The sequence below is a fragment of the Macrotis lagotis genome, chromosome 7 (genome assembly GCF_037893015.1).
Source record: "Macrotis lagotis isolate mMagLag1 chromosome 7, bilby.v1.9.chrom.fasta, whole genome shotgun sequence".
NCBI lineage: Eukaryota > Metazoa > Chordata > Mammalia > Peramelemorphia > Peramelidae > Macrotis > Macrotis lagotis.
The window spans coordinates 63,562,834-63,579,100 of NC_133664.1; the positions used below are offsets into that span (position 1 = coordinate 63,562,834).

General features: G+C 37.0%; 1 protein-coding gene across 12 annotated transcripts in view; it reads left to right on the forward strand.

Annotated features, from left to right (window-relative positions):
* Nucleotides 1-16,267, forward strand: part of KIAA1217 (KIAA1217 ortholog) — a 564,114-nt gene that overhangs the window by 190,692 nt on the left and 357,155 nt on the right. The window contains exon 2 of one of the 12 annotated variants that reach the window (XM_074193006.1): nt 5,157-5,225. The exons of the other annotated variants lie outside the window; for them this stretch is intronic. The gene's annotated coding sequence lies outside the window, so the exon portion shown is untranslated. The remainder of the gene's footprint in view (nt 1-5,156; nt 5,226-16,267) is intronic. 12 annotated transcript variants of the gene reach the window in all.

A 16,267-nucleotide genomic window follows, 5' to 3' on the forward strand; every position in this document is an offset into this window, starting at 1 on the left:
TTTCCCATCTCTAAGATAGGGAAAGACAGTTTGTAATCTATGAATTCCAAGGTCATAACTTTTAGCTCCAATTTCATGATCCCATAATGAGGAATGGAAATTCTAATGGGTGTGTAACCATGTGAAGTGTGCTGCAAAAAGACAAGCCAGGACAGCATGATCATATAGCTAGCAAGGAGTAGTACCTGAGGCTAGCCAGGCTAGGACCTGTGTACAGATATGCCTGGGAGCCCTACATTGTAGAACCCAATGCAAACAAAGAGTGGAGCTGGGGCAACAGATAATCATAGGAACAGACTCAACCTTTAAGTGAAATCAGAAAGCTCAAGGGACCATTGAGGACTATACTCTAGCTAAGCCCAGGAAGACCCTTACTGTGATCACAGGGCCAGAGAAAGAGCCCCAAAATTAGGTTTCTTGGAAATGTACAACTCACAACTGACCCAGGAGATGTAAAAGTTCAGATTTTTTAATTCACAAGCTTGCAAAGTTTATTGCAAATAGATCACAGATGTAATTTACCTGGAGAGACAGCAAGGACAGACTGAATATCAAAGGTTGAGGGAAAGGGAGAAAGGAAAGGAAAGCAGCCATAAGAAATGTCTGGGCTTTAGAACTGAAGGAGTCCAGCATGGACAGGAATGTGGGTCAAACTTTTGTAACTTTTCCCAACTTACTTTGCAGGAAAGAGTCAGGGAAAAGGGAGATAAAAGGTAACCTACCCCAATCTAGTGACTGGGGCCAGGTACCCAGTTTGGAAGACTGAGAGGCAGGAAACTGGAGGAAGGATAGAGGGATGTGTTGATTTACTCTTATTTTGGTGCATTGAGTTACATTGAACAATTGGAGGGTATTTACATCTGAGGGGTTTATGCTGAACAGTCTGAGTCAGAGAACATCCTCAGAAAATATCAGACAGACACGAATAATATTTTCTTAATATAAAAAAACTAGATAGATATTTTTCCTTCAATTGAAGCCATTTGGTTTTGTGTTATTGGTTTGTTTTTTTGGGGGGGGGGGCGGTTCACTTGTCTTCCAGTCTCCTTTGGGAATAAAGAAGAACAAGAAGGTAGCTGTTTCTTACCATGGTCTCATTATTCCTTTCTTGCCATTGCATCATAGGTCTCTAGTAAGAATAATCTTCAGAGGGGGCGGCTAGGTGGTGCAGCACCAGCCCTGGAGTCAGGAGTACCTGGGTTCAAATCCAGTCTCAGACACTTAATTACCTAGCTGTGTGGCCTTGGGCAAGCCACTTAACCCCATTTGCCTTGCAAAAACCTAAAAAAAAAAAATAATCTTCAGAAACCCCTGACTCAACTCTCCGTTTACAGTTAAAAAAAAAACAACTGATGCTCAATGAGGCTACCTGTCTTGAATAAATGGTTTGTGTTTTTCCATGCTATTCCTTGCCTGGGTATGTTGGTAAGCCTGTATGTCTTGACCAAACTTTATTCCAGAGTGCAGGCAATTAAGCCAAGTATTATTTTTTTAAAAAAACTATGATGACTTCAACAACTCCACAATTATAATATAAATCCATTACCTTTTCTTTTTTTTAATGTGAGGCAATCAGAGTTAAATGACTTGTCCAGGGTCACATAGTTAGCATCTGAAGTAAGACTTGAACTCATATCCTCTGGACTCCAAGTCTGGTGATCCACTGAGTCACCTAATTGCCCCTATAATATAAGTTTGTGACAGTTCAGACTGTGAGTAAGACTGAAACTATATATTTGAAAAATTATTATTCCTCAGCAAGGAACAGCATGAATAGCATAGAGGACAGAAGTTGATTTTGAAGTCTGGAAGACATGAGTTCTAGTCTTATTTTTAACACATATTGACTGTGTGTCCTTGGGCAAGTCATTTGATACTTTGCCTTTGATGTTTTAACAATATAGAGCTTGCTGAAATTGCAATTTTAGGTCATCAATAACCTTTATTAAGCACCTTTTAGATGTTAGGCAGTTTGCTAAGTTCTGAGAACATAATTACAAAAAAAAAAAAAAGGAAATAGAATGGCAGTTTCTGTCTTCTTCAAGGAGCTTATAATCTAATGGAGGGAGATGGCCCTGAAAAGAACCAGGGAGGGTGGAACAAGGGCATGATGGAGATGCTGATTGGTCCACAAGCCTACAGATAGTTGGCAAATAAAGAGAGTCTGGGTCAACTTCTCAAATTTTTGGAATTCATGCCTCTGCCCTCCCAATTTGAGAGGCAAAGGGTCTTAATGAGGTGTTAGTACCCTTGGTACTAACTTGGATCTTGTAGGATGATAAAATTTCCACTGGCCCATGATGACATAATTGTAGGAGACCAAAGAACTCCAAAAGAGTGTAGCCAAGTGAGAAATGAAGAGATGGATAACATAGTCACTCTTTTAATGGAGGTTTTGAAGAGTTTTTTTGCAGAAAAAGTACTGATGAAGTTTCTTCCCCAACATGTATATGTGTGTGTGTGTGTGTGTAGAATGTATATATACCTACACATTTACATATAGCTGCATACCTGCATGCACACACACACACACACACACACACACATACATACATACATACATATAGTACACAAGTAGTATAGCAAAAGCTAAAAGGAAGAAAGAGTAAAGGTAGTTGGAAACCAATGATCCCCAAAGGAGGATCAATATCAATTATATAAGCTGCTATTAGAGGATGAGCAGTAAGGAAAGGTGTTGGGGCATACCTGGGGGATCAGGCTCCTTAAGAGATTTACTGAAGACAAAGCAACTCAACCTAGTAGAGGTGTCCTCTTAAGAAGGACTTAGTGAATTATAGATGGAAGGGCAGGTAGCTCAGAGAGTAGAGATGGTAAAATGAGAGGATATGTTGATAAGAGGCAGTCATTCAAAAACTTAATCCTTTCTGATTTGAACCATTGTTTTTTGATAGGGTTTACTTTACTAAAGGTTCATTGACCTCATCTCAATAACTTGAATAATTTGATGGGGAGAGGGGAAGATATATAGTCAGTAGAGAGGGAGAGGAAACAGTTTAATTATAAAACAAATTTCTCTATCCAATATTTCCCCTATTTCAATTCTACTTTCCACATTTGAACCCTAGAATTATAGGATGGGGCAGTGAGAGTCAATGATTTAATGAAAGAATTATTTAATCCTTTTTGACTTTTAAATAAGTGTTAGTTACCTCTGCTATATCAGACACTTTAATTAGTTTATATAGACCCAGAAATCAAGACCTCTGCCCTGTTTTTATACTAACCCCCCTCACTACCTTGGAAGAATTCCTAACTTCTACCAGTACTTATACTATTTGATGATTCTTGAGGGCTTCAATTTGGGCAGGCCAAGATAGGTGTACTAGTGAATAAGAGTACCAGGCCCGGAGTAAGAAAGATCTGAGTTCAAACCTAGCCTTTGACACTTACCAGTTGTGTGACCCTGTTTGCCTCAGTTTCCTCATCTGCAAAATAAGCTGGAGAACAAAATGGCAAACCACTCCAGTTTCTTTGCTGAGAAAACTCCAAATAGGGCCATGAAATAAATCAGCAACAAACAAAAAACAATAATACTTTAATGAGGGGACTAGATGAGAGAAAAAGATAAAAACACCCTCATTTAATGAAAAACCCAGATGGTATCTTTGAGTCACATGACTATTTTGTTGTAATGTTCCTGAGGAAACAGCCCAGTTTCAAGCATCCTACACATCTGATGACTGTGCATCAGGAAACCAATTAAATGACAAAAAGCTTCCCTATTTAAAGGTGTCTGACTGAATTATTCCCAAATGTGAGCTTCTGAAGTTCATTCAGTTCTAGGCATTTGGCTGTGAATAGATCCTAGACTAGGAATAGCACAGACAAAATAAAGCTTTTAATTTGATTAGAGTCACCTTTTTAAAAATTATTCTCTTACTATGGAGAGCCAACATTGTATAGTATGCAGAACATCAGATGTGGCTTCAGAAAACCTTGGTTCGGACCCCTTTGCTTCAACTTCCTTACTTTATGACTTTGAGTGACTTCCTTGATCCCTGGGCTTCACTTTTCACATTTGCAAAATGGAGATAATAATACCAGCCTTGTCTACCCTCAAGCCTCTCCCCACCTCCCATACCTACCTTCTCTCTTCATCCCTCCAGTGTAGATTTGAGTAAGATAAGTTATATAAGTGTACTCTGCAAACAGGAAGTATTCTATAAGTGAAACATTATTAATGAGAGGGGAAAAAAAGTTTAACTCAGTTTTGTCTTAGCATCTATTTATTGTGATCAAAATCTGAAATATGAGTATAGTTGATAGTAGCCCTGTGTGTACGTGTGTACTCATATACATACATTTATTTTCATAATGTGTTATTTTCTGAATTGTGACTGAGCTCCTGCTTTCCTCTTCCTTATTCTTTTTAAATTTCAGAAAATACTTTTTTTATTGAGCAGATTACATACAGGCCAAGCAAAGGAGGAGTGGTAGTAGTAGTAATAGTAGTAGAGATTTCTTTCCATTGTCCTTTCTTCCAAAAGATAAATCCAGAGGAACATTCAGAGTGTTTTAAATGCTGAGGGAAACAGTCTGTGTTTGTTCTGGAGGTTGAAAGAAACTTGCTGGTTGTAATGTCACTAAATTTGGAAGATCTCTTCTTCAGTCATCACCCATGGGTCATGGTCACTACTTAACATACAATCTGGAGGAGCTATGTTTTCATGCTCTGTCCTCTCTCTGGCAAAGAAGCAGAGATTTAACAAGCCTCTCCTCTATAGAGATAGGCTTTCAACTCTTACTCTGAAAACATGCATTGTGATTTCCAATGTGTGCATAAAGTAACTATCTAAGCTCATGAAAATATAGGACCAACATTATAGGTTCTCCTAAAAGGGTTCATAGTAAGTTTAAAAAAAATTGTGCTCATTCAATGCAGAGAATGAGAAGGTTGAGTTGGCATTTTTTTTTTTTGCTTTTGTAACAATTTGTCTTTTGGATTCAAAGGAGAGCAGCACAAGTTCCCAATGAGGAAATTTGCCTTTTTATTATTTATTGATATCAAATTTGAGCTTACAGAGAAGAAATGTGCATTTCTGCAAATGTAACCCTTCAGGATTCTAGATCAGCCTCCTTTTGGAATCTATTCTCTCCACATATCTAACAAGAAAGGGCCTGGTCATCTCTTCCAGGACTGCAGACTGACACCCCCAAAGTGGTCCATATCCTGAGGAGTTATATGGAAACAGATAAACATTCAGGTATCTTTTAAAAATATTAATGTATTTAAATGTATTATTTATTTTATGTACTAATCTAGGATAAGAAAAAAATTCCTGTAATTATGAATATATACCCATCAGATGGAAGCTGGATAATATTGTGTAGCAAACCAGTGACAGGGCAGGGCTGATTGTGAGCAAAACTGGGAAGCTGATGAAATGAGCCTTGGGAGTTCTACTTCCCTAGGTTGTACCAGCTCCTGCTTCCTTTTGTTAGTGTTGAAGTGGAGACCTGTGATTTATTTGCTGTAGAGAATTTCCAAGTGTGGAAATTCCTTACAGAAATGTAGATTAGTAACTCTATAATTTATATTCTTAGAGAGGAACTTCTGAGTCTGGTCTCAAAATTCAAATGATTTATCCCCAGTCACTCAATTAGGGTGGGTCAGAGGTAATATTGAATTCAGATCATCCTGCCTACAAGGCTGACCCTTTCTCTGTTCAATATGCTTTATAACTTCTCAACCAAACTGATCCCCTAGGGACTATCCAGCAGTCATTTCTCCTCAATTTAAGCAGATTTAAGTTAATTTTCTATTTTAACAAATGATTCTTTCCCCCTTCAAATTGTCAGAAGAGATGTTTAGAAGTTAGTTCAAGGGTCTGTATCAATAACCAAAGGAGCATAATAGAAAGATATTCACTGACTTATCAGAGGACCTGGATTCAAATCTTGCCTCAGATGTTACCTGTGCAACCTTGGACCAGGCAATTAATCAGGTCAATCCATCCATAAAATGGGATTAAACTAGATGGTCTCTGAGTTCCCTTCCATAATTTGGTTATCAAGGGAGGTCCTTACCTAAGGGGCTAAACTAGGTGGCTTAGTACAGAGAGTTTTTGAATTTAGAGCCAGGAAGTCCTTTAATCCAATCTTGGTTCACCTGCTTACTGGTTATGGGACTTTGAGCAGGTCACTTAATCTTCCTTACCTCAATAACTTCATCTGTAAAATGGTAATGATAATATTAGTATTTAACCTCCAAGAATAGTAAGGATCAAATGAAAAAATATTTGTTACATTCTTTATAAACATTAGAGCACTGTACACATATTAGGTACTGTTAGAAGTTTTTGAAAATAAATTTTTATGGATATCTTTTATTTTCCCATTGCTTGAATTTGCCCCTTTATTTCTCCCCTCTCTTCTCTCTCCTCTCCTCTCTTTTCTCTCCTTTCTTCTCTATCATCTCCCAGAAATCCATGGAATAACAAAGTATACCTGTTATCTATTAAGAAAGTTTCATAGAAGAAAAAAAGCACAGTTAATATTGCATATTAATATAGAACTTTCCATGTCAACCATATAAAGTCTCAATCATACAGACTATGAGAAAGAGGCAGTAGCACTGAGTGGGTATGGGAAGGTGGTTCTAGAGGTCATAAAGATGATTAAGATGGGCAATTAGGTTAGGAAGTGTATGGAGCACCAGGCCTGGAGTCAGGAGGACCTTGAGTTCTAATTCAGTCTCAGATACTGAATAATTGTATAGCTGTGCTAATTTGGGCAAGTCATTTAACCCCATTGCCTTAAATAAATAAATAAATAAAATATTTTTTAAAAGATGATTAAAAGAACTTTTCTAGGCATTTTCTTGTGTCTGTTATCCATTGACTTTGCTTTCTAACAGAAGCTGGATATGCACCTAAATATTAAGAGACTTTGTTTATTTGGCTTCCACCTATTGGAACCTCCCAGTTTTGCAAAGTAGGGAAATCTTTTTAGTTTCTCCAACAAAGAAGATGAGCTTATCCCATTGATATTGCATTTATGCTCAGGAGGTATCATTCATCTGTTCTTATAAAAGAATATCTTCAATGAATAGAACAATTACCCAAGACCAGTAAACATTTTATCCAGATAGAAAGGAGAATATGTCATCCCACACCTTGGGATATGGCTTTACTACTTGGTTTCCCTCTCCTGATTAAAGGCATACTCAATATTTGTGTTTTTTATTAGTTTGTAAACATATAAATACACAAGGATGTAGAGATAAGTTAGAAGATGTCAGGGAGGTGGGAAGAAAAGAAAGGAAGGGAGGAAACAAGTATTTGTCAAATATCAAAGCAATATGATAAGTAAATGCTTTATAAATATTATCCCATTTAATCCCAACAACAACCTTGGGAGGTAGCTTCTCTGATGACCCCCATTTTATAGTTCAGAAGACTTCCATTTTACAGTTGATAAAGTTGAGGTAGATAGGGAGCCCAAAGCTATACTAGAAATTATGTAGCCTGCTGTCATCATTTTTAGATTGGGAAACTGAGGCATAGATGAGGTTTAAGTGATCTGGTAGAGTTGAATGGGAATCACAATAACAGAACTAGAATTTGAGCTAAGGTTCAAAGGTCAAGTAGTCTTCAAGAGAGGCTAGAGACAGATTGTAAATAATGGAATGGGTGAGTTAAAAGTTCTTCATCAAAAACCAACTTAGAAATTATGGTAGAGGAAATAGAGGTCCTAAAAGTTAGGACTCAGCTGAGAGTAAGAATGTTATTGCTATTCATAGATTGATAGAAAAGGGACTAATGCAGGATGCAAGAGTCATTTTCTCCAGGAGAAAACATAAGCTATTTCACTCAGTGACTAAGAAGCAGGTTTATAGATCACACCATTGTCAGGATGTTAAATGTCAAAAATAAAACAAAACAACCTCCCTCCCCCAAATCTCAACAAAACCATGAACCAACTTGGCAGCAGTTGAGAAATGTTGTCAATATTATGAACAATAAATAATAAAATGCCAGTATTTGGAAGAAGCCAAGAATGGATGACTTACAATGAAAATGGTGATTGGCTTACAAGAGGGGAACATGCTAACATTGAAAAATGGCTTCTCACCCACTTAGAACTGAAGATACATTACAAAAGAAAAAAGGCAAATAAAATCAGCTAAAACTTATAGAAGCAGAACTGATTAATAGAAACTAAGAAGAAGTTAATCCAGCTAAATGATGCTTCAAAAGCAGATAGACCTGAAGTCAGGAGCACTTGAGTTCAAATCCAGCCTCACTTATTAGCTGTGGTGACTGGGCAAGTCACTTAACCTTCAATTGCTGCAAAAAAAAAAAAAAAAGATAGAAGAAAATGAAGTAGCAGAAAGAATAGAGGTCCAGGAACAAAGGAGGAAAAATTGAAATTCAAGAATGATGTTAACATGGTTAAAAAAAACATAACTATATTCATATTTAGATCTATCTTTAATAAGAGAAAGAAAAGGTTTTGTTTTTGAAAACTGGGACCTATGAAGATTCTGCATTAAAAAGTGACTTTTTTAATATAGAGAGGAAGTTTGGTGATCGGTGAATAGAATTTTGGTCTCAGAGCAATGAAGTTCTGAATTCAAATCCCTGATTTACAGACTAGAAAAAATACAAGATCACATAGCTGGTAAGTATCTGAGGCAAGATTTAAACTCAGGCCCTACTCAACACAGACCCAATATTCTATACTGTGTCCCCTAATTGCCCAATCTGATTTAAGGAACTATTTCAGAGAGCTTGTCTAGAAAGGTCTGTAGGAGAGGAATTGTAATGTAACAGAAAGTATGAAGAATGTCTAGGATATTGTAGTTTAGAGATAGAGTAGTTGGAAGAAAGATTTACAGGCTGGTAGACATAGAATTTGTCCTTGAATCATGTGTAGGGTTGAGATATATGGAGAGAAAAGGGTAACTACTCAGGGTGTGTAGAAGGAATGGAGCCTGGAATAAACCTGTCTAGAGAGGATAGAATTAATCATATATGGGAAAATTGGAAAATATAGTTAGATAGAGGGCATGGAATCAGTGTGTTGTCGTTTGTCCTTTGTTTTCAAAGACAACAACATCCCGATATTGTTGGGGTCAGGGTACAGTGGGTTTGATTATGGCTGATCAGTTTGAAGCGGGCTATGCAAGGCAGGAAAAGGTTTTCCAGAGATGAAGAAGAGAAAATTCTATCAAGGGAGGGCAATTTTCATTACTGAATTGACTAGGGGTTTGAATTCAGCCCAACAATATAAAATGAAGAATGGTGGGGAGAAAGTCAACTAGAGATGATTTCTAACACAAGACTTCTGATTCATGTTTAACAACAAGCAGGGGCTGGGGAGGAAGTACCAGCCTTCAATGTGAGCTCTTGTCTTAATTAATATTTTAGAAGAGCAAGAGAAGACAATTTGAGAAGTGCTACTTGAGAAAAGCTGTACAAAAAAAAAATAAAATAAGATTCCATTGGAAAAAATGCTATAAGAGTAGGTGGGAAAATATAAGGAGGCGGGAATCATCTGAATCACAGAGGGGTTCTAGAAGGAAGCACCTGGTGAGCAATAAATCAACAAATGACAAAGGTAATTGCTCCCAAATTAGCTAAAAGTTTTGAGCTTTGGAAAAGTTTACATTAATGTTTTTTTGATTTATGCTGAGCAGTTTGGGAAGCAAGATTCTTAGAATGTCCTTCACTAGCCCACCATATTAGACTCATTTCTTTGCTATCATAGCATGACAGTGGAAAGAGGATTGACTGCAATCAAAAGATCTGGGTTCAAATGCCACCTAAGATACTACCAGCATGTCTTTGGACAATTTAAATGAGAGGGAGTGTGTGTGTGTGTGTGTGTGTGTGTGTGTGTGTGTGTGTGTGTATGTCTGTGTGTCTGTGTGTCTGTGTGTCTGTGTGTCTGTGTCTGTGTCTATGTGTCTGTGTGTCTGTGTGTGTCTGTATTTGTGTCTCTGTGTTTAATGTAGAAGAAAGATTAGATTGACTTTGGTTCTGAAGGTCAGAACTAGAACTAATGGATAGAAGCTGTGAGGAAGGAGATTTTGGCTCAATATAGGGGAGAACTTTCTAACAATTGGAGGCATCTTAAAAGGAAAGACTTTGGCTTCTAGTTTCAGTTCTACAAGTTGATACTGGGCAGTCCCTTCTCAGCAATTGTTGTAGAAAGGATTCATGTATTGGCCAAGGGGTTGGACTACATGATATCTTTTCTAATTTTGAGATTCTGTATTTATATCTTTTGTCATGTTCCAAAGAAACATCAGTATGGGTTGAGATATAGAACTCTACAAGCACTTATTAAGTGCCTTTAAGTATGTGAGAAACCAGCCTCCTGGACTATGCATCTCTTTCTCTGTCATATCCTTGGCAGACTTCATTTTGTCACTTATCTATTTGGAAATTTTAATGGTTAGCAAGGATCTCCCAGTAATCTAATCTGCCCCCTCCTCTCTCCTAATTTATCTGCTCACTTTTCCTCATCTATTCCAGTCAGTTAGATTTACTTATGATTCTCATCCCACATAACATGCTCATTTTGGCCTCCATTCTTTCTCTTCACCCATAATAGCTTCCTTTTCCCTCCCAACCCTTCATTCAAAACCCAGCTCAAGTCTTATTTGCTCATGAATCCCTTTGCCAACCAATTTATTCCATAATGATCTCCCCCTTCTCTGAACCATTATTGAATTTTCTGCCATTAGCAGAACCTTTAATTTTAGTTAATGTGTATGGTTTTTGTGTCCACATCCTGATTATTGGCTCCTTGAAGGGAAAGACTATTTTTATGTTCCCTGTAACAGAGTAAGTACATAAGAGGTGATCAATCTGCACTTACTGATTGATCAAGTTTGATCAATGTTGAATTTGAACAAATGGAAATGCCGGTTAGTCTTTGAAAATATAGGTCTAAAACATGGATCAGAAATACTGATGAAGGTGTGTAGAGGTGATCATCACAGCTCTGAGATAATAGATAGATTCTTCAAGAGAGGATGTAGAGCCAAAAGAACCAGAGAATCAAAGGACTGTCTGGGTAGAAGGAAAGGCAAATGTAATTGCTGCTACTTAAGGAGTCGACTTGTCCCCTTGGCTGTAAATATGTGACTAATTTAAAATTTTTTTAATGTTTTTCTATTTGTCCTTATGTCCTTAACATCTCTGCCCTAGTTATCACCTTATAGGGTCTTTATTGGGGGTTTTTTTTTTTTTGGTTTTTTAGGTTTTTGCAAGGCAATGGGGTTAAATGGCTTGCCCAAGGCCACACAGCTAGGTAATTATTAAGTGTCTGAGGCCAGATTTGAACTCAGGTACTCCTGACTCCAGGGCCAGTGCTCTATCCACTGCACCACCTAGCCGTACCTCATTGTTTTTTAATCAAGCATTTGCTGTGTCTCCAGTGGCTCTTGGCTCTCTGTCTTTTTACTCCAAGTTCTTCCCTTCCTCCCTTTTATCTGTGAAATTCCCCCTAACCTTTAAAGTTCACCCTAAATGCCACCTCCTCCAAGAAAGCTTACCTGATCCTCTCTGTTTGCTAACAGATCTCCCCCAATGAGACCTTCAGATAGCGCTTGCTTCTCTAATGCATTTGACATTGATGTGTAGTTTGATAATAATAAATACTGTGTTGAGCTTAGAGACAGGAAGATTTTTTTGGATTTATTACTTTTGGGGTGACTCCAAGTATTAGTTTCATCATGAGTTATACAGAGCAATGATACCAGGTATCATTACTTATTAAATGACCTGTATGACCTTGAACAAGTCAATTAAATCTACCTTGGTTCTCATTTATAAAATGGCAATGATGATGGTCATACTAGATAGTCTTGAAGGACCTTTCCAGTGCTAGATCAATATTATGTATCAGCAGAGACAACATGGTACTATATATATATATATATATATATATGTCCATCCAGTTGTGGAGTCTAGAAGATGCAGGTTCAAGTCCTGCCTGAGATATATACTAACTGTGTGATTACAGGCAAATCGTTTAACTCCAGTGTCCTAGGAAGTCTTTAATAAGTTACAGATGATTCCTTACCAGGAAATCTCTAGTCTACAGCAGTGTAATCATGGTTTGGACCCCTCCAAAAAATCCCCCCTTGATGTTTGTATTAACATCAAGTCCTCCCCATTCCCCAAACCCTAAACTCCTTAAAGATTATGTCTTATACAAAACTTTGCACTGCCCCCAGGACCTTGCCCAATACTTTGCCCAAAGCAGGGGGTTAATAAATGTTGCTTTTATTTGCCATAACTGTATTGATTATCAATAGTCCTGAAACATCTTTCTTGCTATCCAAATTAAACATGAATATAATGATGCTACCATTAAATTTAAGGGCAAGTTAACTGTTCATCATTTAAATGTATTTATTGACTAGTCAGAGAGCAGTAGCCTGAATTTTTGTTAAAAAAATAATCTTTTACCCCAAGCTGAAACTTTTCATGTTTCTAAGGTTTTTAATCATCATGATGTTTTAAGTAGGGGAAAAATGTGCTCAAAGGAATCTTATTAAACAGATATCCTTAGTCAATCAATCTCCTATCCTCAAATGTAACATTTCTGAAGCTCAGCATGATTTACACTTTAAGTTTTTAAAGAAAATTTCCCTCATAACACTAACATCATTATTAATTGAAACAGATTCTTCCATCTGTGTTTAACTGTTTCATCATTTCTGTTATAGCTTCTCTCTCTGTTAATGGGATTATGGTTTGACTTTTTGTGTTATTTACTTCATCAGCTGCTGATACTGCCTCTGTTTATTTGGCATTAGATCCTTCTGACTTTCTAATTTTAGTTTTGTAGTCTGTCCTGATCATCTCATCCTCGGAAGCAAATAGTGACATTTGCAAATTTCTAAGTCATCCAAGGGTATAATGTAATATATCCAGTCCATCAAATGCCCTCCCCCAAAACCCCCAAAACCCCCTTGCCTCTCTATTTCTTTGTCTGTTTTCACATTTTAAGGATTGGCTGTGGAATTTAGAATTTTGTTATGGAAGTTTTAGATACAGTTATATCTTGTTTGTTTCATGCTGTATTCATGCCCCAGTGGGCAGACTTCTAGCCTGTTTCATCCTGATGTTTTTATCACATAAAAGCAGAAATGGAGTTTTGAGAAGAATAGTTCTTTGCCTCGACTCAAAAGATATCTCTATCTCGCTGGCTTATTAATTAAATCAAGGCAGTTCCTCTGGTTCTCTTCAAAGGTTAAATATTCATTGACTGTAATGTGGGGAGTTCCAAACTCCTGGAATATTCCAATGAGAACAATAAGATACTTTCAGACTTATAACTAGGATGAGGTAATTGGAGTTCTGTCCCTGATTGCAGAAATTTAGAGGGTACTAACTGTTCTTATGGTCCTTTGGTGGTGACATCAACTGAACTGAGTACCTGATTAGCAAGAATGATTAGTTAAAATGAAAGCTACTGGGACATGGGTGGTACAGTGGATAGAAGGCAGCACCTGGATTTAAGAAGATTCATTTTCCTGAGTTCAAATTCAGCCTCAGACATATAATAGCTGTGTGACCCTGGGCAAGTCATTTCATTCTGCCTCAGTTTCTTCTTCTGTAAAATGAACTGGGGAAGAAAATGAAAAACCACTCCAGTATCTTTGCCAAGAAAACTCCAAATAGAGTCACAAAGAATCAGACATGACTAAAAATGTCTGAAGAACAACTGGGATATACCCTCAAGGAAAGCATTTCTCCAGCACATTCCTGCTTCCTAACTCCATCTGACTGCAAGTTCTGCCAAAGAGGTTTCATAGTGTACCAGGATTTCCATAGTAAACTTTTCTTCTTCTGCTGCCTTGGCTGAATTGAAGGTAGGTCTCATAGCTCATGCAAAAAAATTCTAGTTATAGTGAAAACAAATTTGCTGTTTATATTTGAAGATGTCCTTATTGAACTGTTTTTGGGTCTAAATCAAAAGGACCAGTTTGCTTTTTCACACTGCAGAGGAGTATGGGGGAAAACCTCCATCACTTGTCATTTGACAAGTATCAAGTATCAAGAAAATAATTCTGATCTCTGGAAGTTAATTAGAAATCCTGTATTCAAATCCTGATCTGTCATTATTTTTAGTTGCTGAAGAAATGAAATAGTTCTCCTCGTCAATAAAAAAGATGAGAAATCAATACTGAGGTATAATCTCAAAAATTACGTGTTTGAATCCAAAGCAAACCATTCAGTATCACAGTAATACAAGTCTGCTTCAACCATTGCTGTCAAAGAGGTCAAAATTGCTCAGTTCTACCAAGACCTACAATATCTTTTAGAAAATAACACCAAAGAAGATGTTACATTCATCATAGGGGATGGAATGCTAAAGTGAGAAATCAAAAGATAATCTGTAGGTGGCTAGGTGGTGCAATGGATAGAGCACCGGCCCTGGAGTCAGGAGTACCTGAGTTCAAATCCGACCTCAGACACTTAATTTGCAAAAACCTAAAAAAAAAGATTGTAATAAACAGGGAAATTGCAGAGCAATGGGGTTAAGTGACTTGTCCAGGGTCACACAGCTAGTTAATTATTATTAAGGTCTGAAACTGCATTTGAACTCAAGTCCTCTTGACTCCAGGGCCAGTACTTTATTCACTGTACCATCTAACTGACCCAACAGACAAATTTGGCCTTGGAGTATAAACTGAAGCAAGGCAGACTAATAGTTTTGTTAAGATAACTTCATAATAAACAAGGAAACAGGAGAAGGTTTTCTTAAAGGAGCAATTTAAATAAATAGAAAAAATCAATAGAATGAGAAAGATAAAAGATCTCTTTAAGAAAAATCAGAAATAGCAAAGGAACATTTCATGGAAAAAAGTGGTAGGGACTGAAGAAACGCAGAAGAAATTAAGAAGAGATGGCAAGAATGCACAGATGAACATCTTAGAAAATGCAGTCAAGTAGACCTTAAGAAGCATTGCTAACAATAAGGCTAGTGTAGGTCATAGAATTCCAGCTAACCTATTTTAACATCTAAGAGAAGATGTTGTTAAAGTGCTGCAAATTTGGAAAACTCATCAATGGTCACTGGATTGGAAAAGATCAGTTTATGTCCCAGTCCTAATGAAGGGTAAATGTCAAGGAATGTTCAAATTACTAAACTACTGAGTTCATTTCCTATGTCAGCAAAGTTATGCTAAGATTCTTCAAGTTAGGTTTTAGTAATATGTGAACTGAGAATTATCAGAAGAACAAACTGATTTTTGAAGAATCAGAGGAGCTAGAGACCAAATTGCCACCATTCACTTAATTATGGAGAAAAACATCTATTTCTACTTCATTGACTACATTAAAGCCTTTGATGCTGTAGCAAGTTTGATGGTGGTTTTGATGGTGTGGCAAGTCATCAAAGAGATGGGTATACTAGATCGTCTTACTTGTCTCCTAAAAAACCTGTATGTGGACCAAGAACCAAGTTAGAACCCAATTCAGAACAACTGACTGGATTAGGAGTGGAAAGTCTGTTTGTTTTCATCTTATTTATTTAACTTAAATGTAGTACACATCATTGCAGAATGAAAGTCTGGATGAATCAGAAGGTGAATTTAAATTTGTTGAGAAAAGTATTAACAATCTCAGATATGCAGATGAGACCTCTTTGATGGCAGAAAGTAAAGAATTAAAAAGTCTTGATGAAGGTGCAAGAAGAGAAGGTAAAAGCTGACTTGAAGCTTATTATCAAAAAAGATTCCATCACTCCTGGCAAACAGAGGTAGAAGAGTAGAAGCAGTGTCATATTTTGTATTCTTGGCCTCAAAGATGACTGTGTCATGAAATTAAAAGATGCCTGTAGTTTGAGGTAATTTAATATATAGTTTGCTTCATTCTTCTTATTTAATTCTAGACACTGATCATTTTCCATCTGTAATATCTGCCCCCAAAATATATAGCCATGGACTATAGGTGGTCCACTGTATATCCTAGACTGGACAATAGGAATTTTTCATCCATTTGGTTCTTCCTGTATGGATAGGTCATATAAAATAAATGAATAAATAGAATTAATTAGGATCATGGCTCCCAAACATGCACTGGGCTTTTTGAAATCTTTTCTTGCTTCTTTTGCTTTCTCTGTTCTTCCATAGCTTGCCCATACTTTAATGGTGATGCCTCTATTGCCTCCAGGATGCCTTCCCTGATTTTTCTTGTCAGGAATAATTTCCCCCTCTTCCTACCTCACAGTATTATGTCTTGCAACTCTATTTACTTTACATGTAATATTGCATATTATA